Raw genomic sequence first — 15,748 nt, 5'->3', positions numbered from 1 at the left:
CGAAACGCAACCACCCTTTGGCGCAAGTCGAGGAATCTGCAGCCCACTCGGTTGCAGAACCGTCTGAGCCTCTGATTCAGACCCTTCACTCGGATCTGTACCAAAGATCCGCAGTCTGTCCTGTCAACTATGCTACAAATGGTCAGCTCTGCTTTCATATTGCAAGCAAGACGGGCAGCCTTTGCCACTTCTATTACACGATCGAAACCTGAGAGAATCTCTTCTGATCCAAAGTGGCACACATCATTGGTACCGACGTGAGCAACCACCGGCATTTGGCTCCTCATGCTCCTCATGGCGTCAGGAGCGACCCTTTCCACATCTGGAATGATTCCACCCGGTATGCACACGGAGTGCACATTGGTTTTCTTACCCTTCTTGTCAGCAAAGTCCTGAATGGGCCCCATAACGCGCTTTGTGATGGAGCTCCAAACTACCAATAATCCCACCCTCTGTAGTTGCCCAGATCTTGCAGGCTGAGTGGTTTTCTCTGAAACAGGACAGGCGACAGCATCTGGCTCAGCGAGAGTGTCAGCCACAGACAGAACCTGGAAACTGTTTGTCAGACAAACCGGGGAGGCCTTAGTGCGGCCGCCTGGGAAGTCTTTCGCCGCCTGCTTCGCCCTGGGGAGAGCTCCCACACAACCACAGGTGAGGGGTCAGCCTCAGTGCGAGACGCAACTGGGCTGGCAACCAGTGAGGACCGATAAGAGGACTCTGACGCGCTGGACGTCCGTTGGATCCCCACTGCCAGCCCACAACAGTGGTGCCCATCCACTGCAGCCTCAATATGTGTAACAGAAGCCATTACAGCCCGAAGCTGTGAGCGAAGTGTCACCAACTCATTTTGTGTTTCAGTACCGAGATCTGGGGTAGCAAGATCGATGTGGGTGGCAGTTTGTTGAGTATGTCCTGAAACGATTTAAGCTGCGTGTTCCAGGCTTTCTGATTGCTGTGACAGTCAGTGATACAAGTTGCCTTATCAAGAGTTTTGCTGGATTACAAGCTCGGTTGGCACAGTGAAATGAATAACGGATTTACTTTCCGATGCCTCAGAATTTGTGACCACTCTTTCGAGTGAAACTGCGACCCATTGTCTGAAACTTCCTGCTTCCCGGGTCCTACATTTCGTTAAAAATTTCTAACGAAAGCCTTCGCCACAAGTTTTCCATTTGCCATCTTCTTTTGTGTAAAGGAAACAAACTTACACGTTAGTTCCACAGGCTCCAGTACATAAGCAAAGCCTGAAGCAGTACGGATTACTGGACAGAAGAAGTCGACAGCGGCGATGCCACACAGTTTTGTGGGGAGTACTGGGTGGAGAGGTGCAGCGTACATCACTGCGGCTAGTTTGGCTCGCTGGCATGGCGTATGCAAATGACACGGCGTATTCGTGTGAGCATTTCGTTAAAGTAAAATGTCTCATGGAGTTTCTTCCTTTGCACCGAAAATCCCATATTTCAAGTGTATGCGCCGTACTAATTTGTCCATGAGTATATCTGGAGAGCGAGTTGTCACCTTGTGTCGTCTGGACCACGAATTTTAAAGTGAATGCCGTCTCTTAGTAAGTAGAAATGACGAATCGACGCATTGACGAGATCGTCCCATTTTTCTTTAACGTCTGTCAAAACCTCATCTCTGTCCTGCTTGTGTGCATGTTTCCTGAGGCAGGTTGCAACAGCATTTTCTGCAGGTTCACATTTTAGATATAAGAAGCTGAAGTTTTTGTCTCGATCATCACCATCTTCTGCACGCACTAATCCTGCAAGTACGGGTGAGAGGGCGTCTGCAATGATGTTTTTATATATGGGAATGTGCGCGACATTAAATTGGAATTCTTAGAGGATCAGTGCCCACCGCAAGTCTCTCGTGGGATGGCGGTCTTTAAAAATTGTAGAGCTCGGTGGTCGATAAATACCCTTGTCGATCGACCAATAAGGTAATATTAGAATCTGATGAACTACCACACAATTGCGAGTGCCAAAAATTCCATGAGAGTGTAATTTCTTTCACAGAGAGTGAGCACCCGCTTTGCGAAGGAAATCATTTTCCAATAGGATGGATTGGTGATGCCCTTTGGTTTGAACAGAATGACGCCAAAACCAGAGAATGAACTGTCAGTCATGACACAGATATCTTGCTACAGGTCGGGGTGTGCACGAGTCTGTACCTTCACTAGTGACTCTTTACGTTTTGTGAATTCGTGTTCTTCATGCTGGTCGCTGATCCATGGAGTATTCCTGTCAGGGCACGAAGACATAATCTGAAGGTAAAGTTAGATTTTTTTTTAAGTTTGTGGTAAGTTTCTAAGGGACCAATCTGCTGAGGTTATCGGTCCCTTGGCCTACAAAACACTTAATCTAACTTATGCTAAGCACATCACACACTCATGCTCGAGGGAGGACTCGAACCTCCAATAGGGGTGCCACGCGAAACGTGGTTAGGCGCCTAAGACCGCACGGTTACCATGTTTCGATTCACAAAGAGCTGGTAGAAATTATATAGTCTGAGAAAACCGTGTAATTGTTTCTCATTAGTTGGAGTTGCGCATTCCGCAATCACACAATTCTTGTCCGGGTCAGGTTGTATTACATCTGCAGATACGATGAGTTCCAGGAATCGTATTTCTTTTCTGCTGAATTGTGACTTGTCTAAGTTCACAGTCACTCTCACCTGTTCAAAGGACTCCAATAACCGATGCACCACTTCGTTGTGGACAGCCCATGACATCACTGCCACGAGAATGTCATCCACATAGAGTGCTATGTCTTATCGTAAGTCTGCAGGAATTGTACTGTTCAGGCATCTAATACAGGCAGCTGACGATGTATTTAGCCAAACGGAACGCGTCTGAACTGATAACTGTTCATTTAAATTTATCTTGTACACTCTCATTCAAGCTCTCGATTGATTTAGGTGAGAGCAGGGAAGAATGTATGTAAATGTATTGAATATGGGCGTGGGGCTCCGATAATTACCGTAAACATTGTGAAATGTGAAGTGAAATAATGATAATATACCTTGTATCCTCTACAGACACACTCAGCTGCTCAGTCTTTTTTAAGCAGTTTGCAGTTTGCGCCCAGAATTGAGGTGCCAGAGGTGGGTACACTAAGTTCAATGTTAATCAAAATGATGATGAGGCTCACGTGGAGACCTTTCAATTTGATATTTCTAATGCAGAGAGATAAAAACGACAAGGTCTTAGCCCACTGCTGCAATGTTTTATGAAGTTCCATGTCCAGCATTAAGTTCTACGACGAGTTTGATCTGTTTTATGTTCAAGTTCATTATTATAGAACTCCTATTGAAAGGTTCGGCCACATTGACTTGGCATGTTTTTGATTTTGGCTCGTAGGACAGTAAACGTTCTACCACCAGTTTCAGTTACGTAGTTCTGGTGGTATTGTCACCTTACGTGATGAAAGGTTTCGGTCCAGTAAACTGAGTCATTGTGCCTGTCCTGTTCATTCTACTAGCTTGTTCCTTGCCATTAATTGCTGTGTGTCTAGGGACTCACAGCAGGTTTGCCTGTTGCTTTCCTCTACTCTGCCAAGGGCTTCACGTCGTTGCAGCGACTGATACACAATTTGCAGCTGGTTAACAATCAGAATAAAAGAATAACATCGCCACTACATTTCTAATGAAATTTAGCCTACTTTATCTCCCACTCTACAGAAGAAATCTATGTTTTAGGAAAACTGTGAACTGTAATCCACCTTAAACTCATAGTTTAACCTTTGACAAAAAAAAAAAAAAAAGCAAATTTGCCTGAGTACAACGTATCTTTAAATCAAAAGCCTATCCGAAATAAAACACTTATATGCCACTAATCAAAATTTCCACTTACCTCGCATCCCGACAGCACTGTTGCTGATTTCTTGAAAGCACAACAGGTAACAGTAAGTTCACTTTTCAATATAACCTGATATTAATCTCTGCTTTCTTTCACAGTACATCTTTCTTCATCCAACAGATGCAATCTAAAGTCAACACAGCACTACCACACTTCAAATAACAACGTATCACACTAATGAGAGGCAAATACTTTTCCACGGCAAGACGAACGTTTGTCTATATACTAGGATGTTATCCGTTCTTTCGGACATGTCATAAAGAACAGTTACTATCGGTGACCATGCAGCTCGTCAGAATGAAATTACAATGAAATGTAAACCCTTAGCTGCTTATAGGCGTTGACATACGTCAACAGGGACACCCGTCTGGCACTTGAACCCGGGATCTTCTGCTTATATGGCAGAAGCTTTATTCATCTGAGCCACCGAGGACGCAGAGAATAGGGCGAATGCAGGGATTCATCTCTGGCACGCCTCCCGAGAAACCCACATTCTCAAAGTATTTTCCCGCACTACATTCGTTGTGTCCCCACCCATTATACTTATTACTCGTGGCGGGTTGCGATTCCTGTAAAAGTTCGGATACTGTTTGTGCATCCGCGCGGAAGAAGAAGATGGTGAAGTGGCCAGTGAGACTTCACTATATACAGGGTGAGTCACCTAACATTACCGCTGGATATATTTCGTAAACCACATCAAATACTGACGAATCGATTCCACAGACCGAAGGTGAGGAGAGGGGCTAGTGTAATTGGTTAAAATAAACCATAAAAAACGCACGGAAGAATGTTTTTTAACACAAACCTACGTTTTTTTTAAAAATGGAACCCCGTTAGTTTTGTTAGCACATCTGAACAAATAAACAAAGATGTAATCAGTGCCGTCTGTTGCATTGTAAAATGTTAATTAAATCCGGAGATATTGTAACCTAAAGTTGAGCTTGAGTACCACTCCTCCGCTGTTCGATCGTGTGTACCGGAGAGCACCGAATTACGTATGGATCCAAAGGGAACGGTGATGGACCTTAGGTACAGAAGAGACTGGAACAGCACATTACATCCACATGCTAACACCTTTTTATTGGTCTTTTTCACTGACGCACATGTACATTACCATGAGGGGTGAGGTACACGTACACACGTGGTTTTCGTTTCCAATTACGGAGTGGAATAGAGTGTGTCCCGACATGTCAGGCCAATAGATGTTCAATGTGGTGGCCATCATTTGCTGCACACAATTGCAATCTCTGGCGTAATGAATGTCGTACACGCCGTAGTACATCTGGTGTAATGTCGCCGCAGGCTGCCACAATACGTTGTTTCATATCCTCTGGGGTTGTAGGCACATCACGGTACACATTCTCCTTTAACGTATCCCACAGAAAGAAGTCCAGAGGTGTAAGATCAGGAGAACGGGCTGGCCAATTTATGCGTCCTCCACGTCCTATGAAACGCCCGTCGAACATCCTGTCAAGGGTCAGCCTAGTGTTAATTGCGGAATGTGCAGGTGCACCATCATGCTGATACCACATACGTCGACGCGTTTCCAGTGGGACACTTTCGAGCAACGTTGGCAGATCATTCTGTAGAAACGCGATGTATGTTGCAGCTGTTTGGGCCCCTGCAATGAAGTGAGGACCAATGAGGTGGTCGCCAATGATTCCGCACCATACATTTACAGTCCACGGTCGCTCTCGCTCTACCTGTCTGAGCCAGCGAGGATTGTCCACGGACCAGTAATGCATGTTCCGTAGATTCACTGCCCCGTGGTTTGTGAAACCCGCTTCATCGGTAAACAGGTAGTACTGCAACGCATTCTCTGTTAATGCCCAGTGACAGAATTGCACTCGATGATTAAAGTCATCACCATGTAATTGCTGATGTAGCAACACATTAAACGGGTGAAAGCGGTGACGTAGCAGTATGCGCATGACACTACTTTGACTCAGTCCACCGGCTCTCGCAATGTCCCGTGTACTCATGTGTGGGTTCATGGCAACAGCAGTTAACACACCAACTGCACGCGCTTCTCCTGTGACGGGCCTGTTACGGACCCGTTTGCGTGCTACGACCATACCTGTTGCATACAGTTGGCGGTAGATGTTTTGCAATGTGCGGCACGTTGGATGCTCTGTCCGGGTACCGTTCTGCATACACCCTGCAGGCTTCAGCTGCATTTCGTCGACACTCGCCATAGATGAGCATCATCTCTGCCTTTTCAGAGTTCGAATACACCATCACAGTTTCTACAACACTACACTATCACAGACGTCTGGTAACATGGTGTACTACAGTTGGTCTGCGTTCGGAGACGAATGCAGAATAACAATAGCAGCAAGCGCTACATGCGGACACTGCGACAGCTACACCAAACCACAACAGTGCACTACAGCCACACTCGTAAACACGGTCGTCGTCGTAAACATGTCCCTGAAGATGCTGCTCGCCGACCGCGGCCCGTGTTTGTTATAACACACAACTGAACGTCGGAGGTTTCAAGCGTCAACTTTAGGTTACAATATTTCCGGATGTGATTAACATTTTACATTGCAACAAACGGCACTGATTACTTATTTGTTTATATGTTCAGATGTGCTAACAAAACTAACGTGATTCCATTTAAAAAAACGTAGGTTTGTGTTAAAAAACATACTTCCGTGCATTTTTGTATGGTTTGTATTAAACAATTACACTAGCCCCTCTCCTCACGTTCGGTCTGTGAAATCGGTTCATCAGTATTTGATGTGGTTTACGAAATATATCCAGCGGTAACGTTAGGTGACTCACCCTGTATATACTATCAAGGGAACCTCCCCACCACACCCCTCTCAGATTTAGTTATAAGTTGGCACAGTGGATAGGCCATGAAAAACTGAACATAGATCAATCGAGAAAACGGGAAGAAGTTGTGTGGAACCGTGAAAAAAATTAGTAAAATATACAAACTGAGTAGTCCATACGCAAGATACGCAACATCAAGGAAACTTTGAGCTCAGAAGCGACGTGGTCCCGTGGTTAGCGTGGGTAGCTACACAACGAGAGGTCTTTGGTTCAAACCTTCCCTCGACTGAAAATTTTACTTTCTTTATTTTCGCAAAGTTATGATCTGTCCGTTCGTTCATTGACGTCTCTGTTCACTGCAATAAGTTTAGTGTCTGTGTTTTGCGACCGCACCGCAAAACCGTGCGATTAGTAGACGAAAGGGGAACCGAAAACATTTGATCGCACGGTCATAGGTCAACCGATTCCTCCACGGGGAAACACGTCTGATATATTCTATACGACACTGGTGACGGCATGTGCGTCACGTGACAGGAATATGTTGTCGTCCCACCTAACTTGTACATTTAGCGAATGGTTAAAAAGATTCTTCTACCTTGCCCGATTTAGGTTTTCTTGTGGATGTGATAATCACTCCCAAAAAAGTGATGAAAACATAAGAGTTTGTCACATAGACTGAAAATAAAAAATGAAACTTTTCACTCGAGGGAAGATGTGAACCTAGGACCTCTTGCTCCGTAGCTGCTCTCGCTAACCATGGGACCACGGCGCTTATTAATTCTCAGTGTCCTTGACGTTGCCTATGTTCGCATGGACTACTCAGTTTGTATGTTTTACTAATTTTTTTCATAGTTCCACAAAACTTCTTCCTGTTTACTCGATTGATCTGTGTTCAGTTTTTCAAGGGTATACACTGTGCCAACTTATAACTAAATCTGAGGGGGGTGCGATGGGGAGGTTCCCTTGTAAGTTGGTATCTGTTCTTTCGGACATGCCGCACAGTCCGGGAAAAAGTGCCCCAGAATACCCCACACCGAGCGGCAAATTCAGTTTGAGAATCTGTAGATTCTTCCAAAATTTGTGATATTTCTAGATCTACATCTACATCCATACTCCGCAAGCCACCTGACAGTGTGTGGCGGAGGGTACCTTGAGACCTCTATCGGTTCTCCCTTCTATTACAGTCTCGTATTGTTCGTGGAAAGAAGGATTGTCGGTATGCTTCTGTGTGGGCTCTAATCTCTCTGATTTTATCCTCATGGTCCCTTCGCGAGATATACGTAGGAAGGAGCAATATACTGCTTGAATCCTCGGTGAAAGTATGTTCTCGAAACTTCAACAAAAGCCCGTACCGAGCTACTGAGCGTCTCTCCTGCAGAGTGCTCCACTGGAGTTTATCTAACATCTCCGTAACGCTTTCGCGATTACTAAATGATCCTGTGACGAAGCGCGCTGCTCTCTGTTGGATCTTCTGTATCTCTTCTATCAACCCCATCTGGTACGGATCCCACACTGCTGAGTAGTATTCAAGCAGTGGGCGAACAAGCGTACTGTAACCTACTTCCTTTGTTTTCGGATTGCATCTCCTTAGGATTCTTCCAATGAATCTCAGTCTGGCATCTGCTTCACCAACGACCAACTTTAAATGATATTTCCATTTTAAACCACTCCTAATGCGTACTCCCAGATAATTTATGGAAGTAACTGCTTCCAGTTGCTGACCTGCTATAGTGTAGCTAAATGTATTCGCAGCACATTACACTTGTAAACATTGAGATTCAATTGCCATTTCCTGCACCATGCGTCAATTCGCTGCAGATCCTCCTGCATTTCAGTACAATTTTACAATGTTACAACCTCTCAATATACCACAGCATCATCCGCAAAAAGTCTCAGTAAACTTCCGATGTCATCCACAAGGTCATCTATGTATATTGTGAATAGCAACGGTTCTATGACACTCCACTGCGGCACACCTGAAATCACTCCAACTTCGGAAGACTTCTCTCCATTGAGAATGACATGCTGCGTTCTGTTATCTAGGAACTCTTCAATCCAATCACACAATTGGTCTGATAGTCCATATGCTCTTAATTTGTTCATTAAACGACTGTGGGGAACTGTATCGAACGCCTTGCGGAAGTCAAGAAACACGGCATCTACCTGTGGACCCGTGTCTATGGCCCTCTGAGTTTCGTGGACGAATAGCGCGAGCTGGGTTTCACACGACCGTCTTTTTCGAAACCCATGCTGATTCCTACGGAGTAGATTTCTAGTCTCCAGAAAAGTCATTATACTCGAACATAATTCGTGTTCCAAAATTCTACAATTGATCGACGTTAGAGATATAGGTCTATAGTTCTGCACATCTGTTCGACGTCCCTTCTTGAAAACGGGGATGACCTGTGCCCTTTTCCAATCCTTTGGAACGCTACGCTCTTCTAGAGACCTACGGTACACCGCTGTTTGAAGGGGGGCAAGTTCCATCGCGTACTCTGTGTAAAATCCAACTGGTATCCCATCAGGTCTAGCGGCCTTTCCTCTTTTGAGCGATTTTAATTGTTTCTATATCCCTCTGTCGTCTATTTCGATGTCTACCATTTTGTCACCTGTTCGGCAATCTAGAGAAGGAACTACAGTGCAGTCTTCCTCTGTGAAACAGCTTTGGAAAAAGACATTTAATATTTCCGCCTTTACTCTGTCATCCTCTGTTTCAGTACCATTTTGGTCACAGAGTGTCTGGACATGTTGTTTTGATCCACCTACCACTTTGACATAAGACCAAAATTTCTTAGGATTTTCTGCCAAGTCAGTACATAGAACTTTACTTTCAAATTCATTGAACGCCTCTCGCATAGCCCTCACACTACATTTCGCTTCGCGTAATTTTTGTTTGTCTGCAAGGCTTTGGCTATGTTTATGTTTGCTGTGAAGTTCCCTTTGCTTCCGCAGCAGTTTTCTAGCTCGGTTGTTCTACCACGGTGGATCTTTTCCATCTCTTACGATCTTACTTGGCACATACTCATCTAACGCATATTGTACGATGGGTTTGAACTTTGTCCACTGATCCTCAACTCTATCTGTACTTGAGGCAAAACTTTTGTGTTGGGCCGTCAGGTACTCTGTAATCAGCTTTTGTCACTTTTGCTAAACAGAAAAATCTTCCTACCTTTTTTAATGTTTCTATTTACGGCTGAAATCATCGATGCAGTAACCGCTTTATGATCGCTGATTCCCTGTTCTGCGTTAATTGTTTCAAATAGTTCGGGGCTGTTTGTCACTAGAAGATCTAATATGTTATCGCCACGAGTCGGTTCTCTGTTTAACACTTATAAATGCAGAAGTGTCTGAATTAACCTTTTTAAGGAGTTCCAAAATGTCCTTTTTCCAGTTTTCATTCCCATCACTATGCACATAAAAGCATTTTGAAGTTTTCACCCTATTCATTATTTCCTTACTGTGTGATACCGCTATCATTGGTGTAGTACCTCTAGATACGCAGAACTCAATATGCTGTGTCTTTTTAAAATGGAGGGTGAGACCATTCGCAGAAAACCAGTCAACGATACCTCTGAAAACATTTGTGTATTTTTAATACTGATTGCGAGAACACTCGCCGAATACCAATCAATGACACTTCTAAAAATATTGTTTACCATTTGTTCTGTTTCTGTATGTATGCTTGGACTGATTTTAGTACCGGTGTCGTCTGCAACCAGAACTAATTCTGTTTGTTGTATATTAGACGAAAGATCGTCTACATATGTGGGGAACAATAGCAGACCAAAGTCTGATCCTTGTTGATTCATGTCCATGGACTATAATTCTTGAATTATTAAGTACAACCTTCTGCATTTACTTGGTCAGATATGACATTATCCATTGATTGGCTGTAAAATCAGTCTCACAAAATTTCTATTTATCTAGGAGAATATTGTGATTCATACCGTCAAAGGCCTTAAATAGGTTGCAGGAAATACCAACCGATGCTACTTCACAATTTAATCCTTGTATTACTTGGCGAGATAATATGTAAATGGCTTTCTCAGTAGAGCACCTATTTTGAAACCCTACCTGTGATTTTCTGAGGATATTTTCATTGCTGAGTATTCTAGAATAAATCGCCTTCTCATATATTTTTTTCATTTGATGTCAGCAGTGAAACAGGTCCATAGCTCAGTTAGCGATGCATTACATAGTTCGGAAAAGACCAGATTTATTATATGGAAACAAATATGTAGTACAGTGGAAGGAGGAGAGTCAAGTAGTATCAGAGAAACTGTAGGAGGCAATGAGCTCCGATACAGTATTGGTTATTTCAGGTTTTAGAAAATGGTTCATTGTCTCTTACGATGCTTGTGATGGTCAGTCGGATGTATTTTTTGTCAAATGCTTGATGGACAGGGGCAGTTAAATAATGCGTAACGTTACGACTCAATAACCGAAGTGTTAAAGGTCATATGCGATATTTTACATTTCTGGTGTTTCACGTTTGGTAGAAGTTTTAAAGTTTACGCTGATCATGAGTCAATGAAATGGTTGTTTATTCTAAGAGTCTCATCTACTCGTTTGCCACCCTGGCTTCTAGTGTTCAGGGAGTGTGATTACGAGGTTGTCAACACAAATGCAGATAAATTAAGTCGCAAACTAGCGATGCTGAGTACTCTGGACAAGATTATATTTGAATAGCAGCGTGGTGAAATATGTCAAAGCCTGTGTACCATGTGCTCAGAGAGTGAATGCTTTGCACAAGAAAATCCCTACACAGAGGTTACCAGAGGCGTCGAAGTATTTTAATTGCTATTTCTAGACATTTGCTAACCATAGCCACTACACATGTAAAGAATACGTATGTGCTTACGATCATCAATGTTTCTCACAGCATCTAGTAATGATAGCAAGTCCAGATCAAAAGCCAGTACTATAGCACAAGTATTTATTAACAATTGGACGCTGAAGATTGGAGTGCCTGATACCTGAGTTATAGACCAGGGTTAGAGCTTAGTTTCGGTACCTACAACCAGATGTGCCGTGTGTTGCATATTCGGAAGTTACGAACGAGCCCTCTCTACCCACAAACTAAAAGCATGATGGAGCGTGAGCCTAAGGCAATTTCTAAACCGTTAAGCATTTACTTGAATGCCAGACACGCCGACTCGGATACCCACGTTGCTAATGTAGTTTGCCTGAACCACTTAAAGATTCACACGGAAACAGTCACGTCATTATTTGAGGTACGGGATGAAAATGCCTCTTCAATTTGACTTTTTGGGGTCCTGAATTACTAGCGAACAGCGAACCAATGAGTAATAGAAGGAACGTGCAAAACCCGTACACAAAGGTTCTGGAACGCCAGGAACAGCGAAACAGGCGCACAGACAGCCTGCCGCAGTGTCGTAGAGGGCAGTGTGTGATAATTACTAGCCCCTATATACCAAAGAGAAAGACAATTAATTTCTTGACTACATATCACGAGCGGTACCAGGTCGTGGATATGACCTTAGCTGTTAACGGAAAGGTACAGTTTCCTACCAAAACGTACAATGTCTATCCTGCACGCCAGTCTGGTTAAACAGTTTAGAGTACTTTGGACACTTTGACCGACCTGGTACGATTAGGTGCAGCTGGTGGAAAGGAGAAACGTAATCGTCTACACAGCTTAAAGCACAAGGGAGGCCTATGGTCTGACGTCACAGTTGTTACATTATTTGAAATATTATGTTGGTGTTAGATTTATTCTTCATACTTGTGTTATGGGTATTTTTTGCATAGTGTTGTTTTCAGGGAATTTATTGTTTTCATGTACTTGCCACAAGTGTTTATTTATTATTGTAGGGTCATTGTCAGGTATTTGTTACTGTTGTTCTTGTTGCTATCTGTCGTTAGTTACTCGTTTCTGAAGGCGGACGGGGATGATAGATGGTTTCTTTCCTCAGTTGGCGACTTCGTTACGACACCCTGGATGATGGGAATGGTCCTTGGTTTGCCATACATCATCGGTAGTGGAGCAGAATGCTTAGCTGTCGTTCAAATATTTGTTTGACGTATATATTTCTCTAGGCAATCGGATGAGTTCCTTATGAGACAACAGTGGACACTGAAATGAACAGATCAGAGAAATAAAATTCGGAGACTGCTAGATTTTGTTTCGGATTGATATACAGAGGCAAAGAGAAGTGACGTTTATTAGGTAGCTGCTAAAGGAGTATCATAATCACAGTAAATTAATAGCACACTTATCACAGCTAGAATATATTGTCCACAACATGTTGTTTGTAGGAAGAGAACTTGGTTAGATGCGAGAGATAAATTAATAAAAACGTTGTCCGCGATAACAGATTAGGAGAAGTTCCGAAATTAAGTGATGCACTTGGTCATTTTCAGAAAGTGGTGATTCCCATGAAGAGTGAGGTGCTACGGCTTTCATCTTGGGAAAGGTTTCTGTCTTAGGTGTACACTCACTTGTATGACTGTCGTTACACTAGCGTATAATTCACTGCATTGACGAGAAGGTCCATTAAGGGTGTTACACTTCCAGAATTTAGAGCACCTTATTGCCACCCTCATCCCTGAAGTTACACATCCGTTACACAGATTTGTCGATTCACACCAGCGGAAGAAATTCGTCAACACATGAATACGTAGATGAGTTTCATCTACCAATATTTAGTGTCTTTACTAGGTATTTGCATAATTTATTTATGAAATAATCGCAGAAGGGCACAACCTACAGATCAGCCGAGACGCCAGTTGCCAGACGAGTGTATAGCAGGAAATGGCCCTGGGTACGATTGATGGAAGTAGAAGTTCTGTATTCGGTGGTATAAATATTACATTCAGGAGTTTATTGTAGTAAGCTCCTGGGGAACGCACTTTGAGAGTAAGCTCATGCTGGAAGTCGATGAGGAATGACCCATGTGGGACCCCTTAAAACTGGAAGGCTCGGTCTTGGAAGATTCGGGACAAATATTTCGAAAGACGGGATGTGTGTTGCATCCCGAAAACGTTAGGTGCGCGAGTTGCGAATATCTTAAACGTGTTATTCCCACACGCTGCTACACAGTAGAGGCAAGCCTGCCCGAATTGCTGACAAAGTAAGCCGGTGGACTGTACTTTTGACTTTGCGACAAAACATTTCGGCCAGACAGGATAGCTACACTAGGGACGGGCGAGCCACGTTGAACCTCAATGGCGCATCACACTGTGACTAAGAGTGAGGTGATGTTTTATAAGAGACGCTTGCGCGCTACCGAGAAACTCTCGCGTTGCAAATTTAACTGGGTGTAGAAACCAGTGCTCGGAGCACAGCGAACTAGAAAAAGATGAAAGCCAAGTGACATGAAATAAACATACTCGTCTCCCTATAACAGTACTAAGTCGGACGCTTGGTTGTGTGGTTATAAGTAATCGAGCGTAGGAACTCAAAGCATGAAGTAATGCCTCCATTCTGTCTGCTTATTAAACTGGAGAGAATGATGGCCTTTCGTGTTTCATAGAAACCGCGACCCACCCTTGATGATGGAAATCGGCTGGCAACCTGGCAACGAGGCACACCATATCTGTGGCGTGATGGCTGCGGGTTTTGCGGGAAGTTTCGATGATGTGGGGAGTTTGGGCCCAGTCAGTCTCCACTCCATGAGCTACTTCAATCGATGGACTACCAGATGTCTACAGTCTGGCTGGGAGAGATGCGTAGTCGCGTTCTCCTGGAAACGTCTTTGGCCTCCAGCCGCGCGGGATTAGCCGAGCAGTCTTAGGCACTGCAGTCGAGGACTGTGCGTCTGGTCCCGGCGGAGGTTCGAATCCTCCCTCGGGCATGAGTGTGTGTGTTTGTCTTAGGATAATTTAGGTTAAGTAGTGTGTAAGCTTAGGGACTGATGACCTTATCAGTGAAGTCCCATAAGTTTCCACACAAATTTGAACATTTGAACATTTGGCCACCGTCTTCGTCTATCTCTGGCGGGTGACCAGGGCATCGCTGGTCGTCATGAGGACATCTACCGTCAGCTGCCACACCCAAGCGGACGAGTGGTGACGACGAGTACAGTGTGGCTGCTTATCCGACACACTCCGGAGGGCCTGGACAGCCAGCGCTCATCTTCGTCGCTGGCGGTCCACTGGCGTAGCGGCTGCAGCCACAGAGGCCCAGGATAACAGACGTCACATTCCGAGGTCGGCTGAGTTTTCAAGCACAAAGTGCGGCCCTGAGGCTAGACGGAGTGCTGTGTATGGCTGCTTCAACAGACCTGTGTCAGTGCTATGACTGCTTCACTGCAAGTTCGGATTTGAACTTGGCCATTCCTTCGCCATTTCTCTCACCCGTCCTGATGCATAGCGACGCGGAATAGGCCGGGTCATTACAGTACAGAGATCACTGTTTTCCTTGTGCAGATGAGGAGATTTCTCTTTTACTTTTTTGACGTACATTTCAGCATAGAGGATAATGTTTTGTTTTTGTTTTTGAGGTCTTTATTATTGTTACCTGCAACAATTTTTACTGTTAATTCATGTATACAGTTGCCTGGCATTTACGTTTCATGATGTTTTTGTTTATTCATTAGAACTGGATTTGCTATATTGATTAGAGCTGTGGTTTTTCTACCTGCTTCATAGGAGCCAATAGTTCATATCCAATTAGAGGGAGTCATGTCTGGAGTACTGTGGTACTCTACAACAAATGATGTGATCATAGCGGGAAAAGTAACATGAGTTTGCTTAATAAATTAGTGTTTGAAAATTAAAGTTTTCTTCAGAGTACCAACTCTACACTCACCTGTGTTTGAACAGGGTGACATTGTGAAGAAGTATGAGTCTCGAGATGTTTTTGTGTTATTAGAGCATGCCGGTTATAACGGGATACAGAACAATTTTTATTTAAATTATTTGTTTAATTACTCTTAGTATGTATCTGGACTTTAAAGAATTATATGTCTGGAGTGGGCATGAGGTAGACTGTGCACAGAGGCTGTCAGCTAGGGCTCCTTGTGCTTCTGTGATCATCAACGCAGGTTTTCCAATGAATATTTAACGTTTATGGAGCGATAATGTATGTTTTAGTACATCATTCCAACAAGAATTTTATGTTTACTCTGATATGAGTGTGATGAGGAA

This window comes from Schistocerca cancellata, chromosome 7 (assembly GCF_023864275.1).
Source record: "Schistocerca cancellata isolate TAMUIC-IGC-003103 chromosome 7, iqSchCanc2.1, whole genome shotgun sequence".
Lineage (NCBI taxonomy): Eukaryota > Metazoa > Arthropoda > Insecta > Orthoptera > Acrididae > Schistocerca > Schistocerca cancellata.
The sequence above is the reverse complement of the archived record's forward strand: the minus strand, read 5'-3'. Positions refer to the sequence as shown.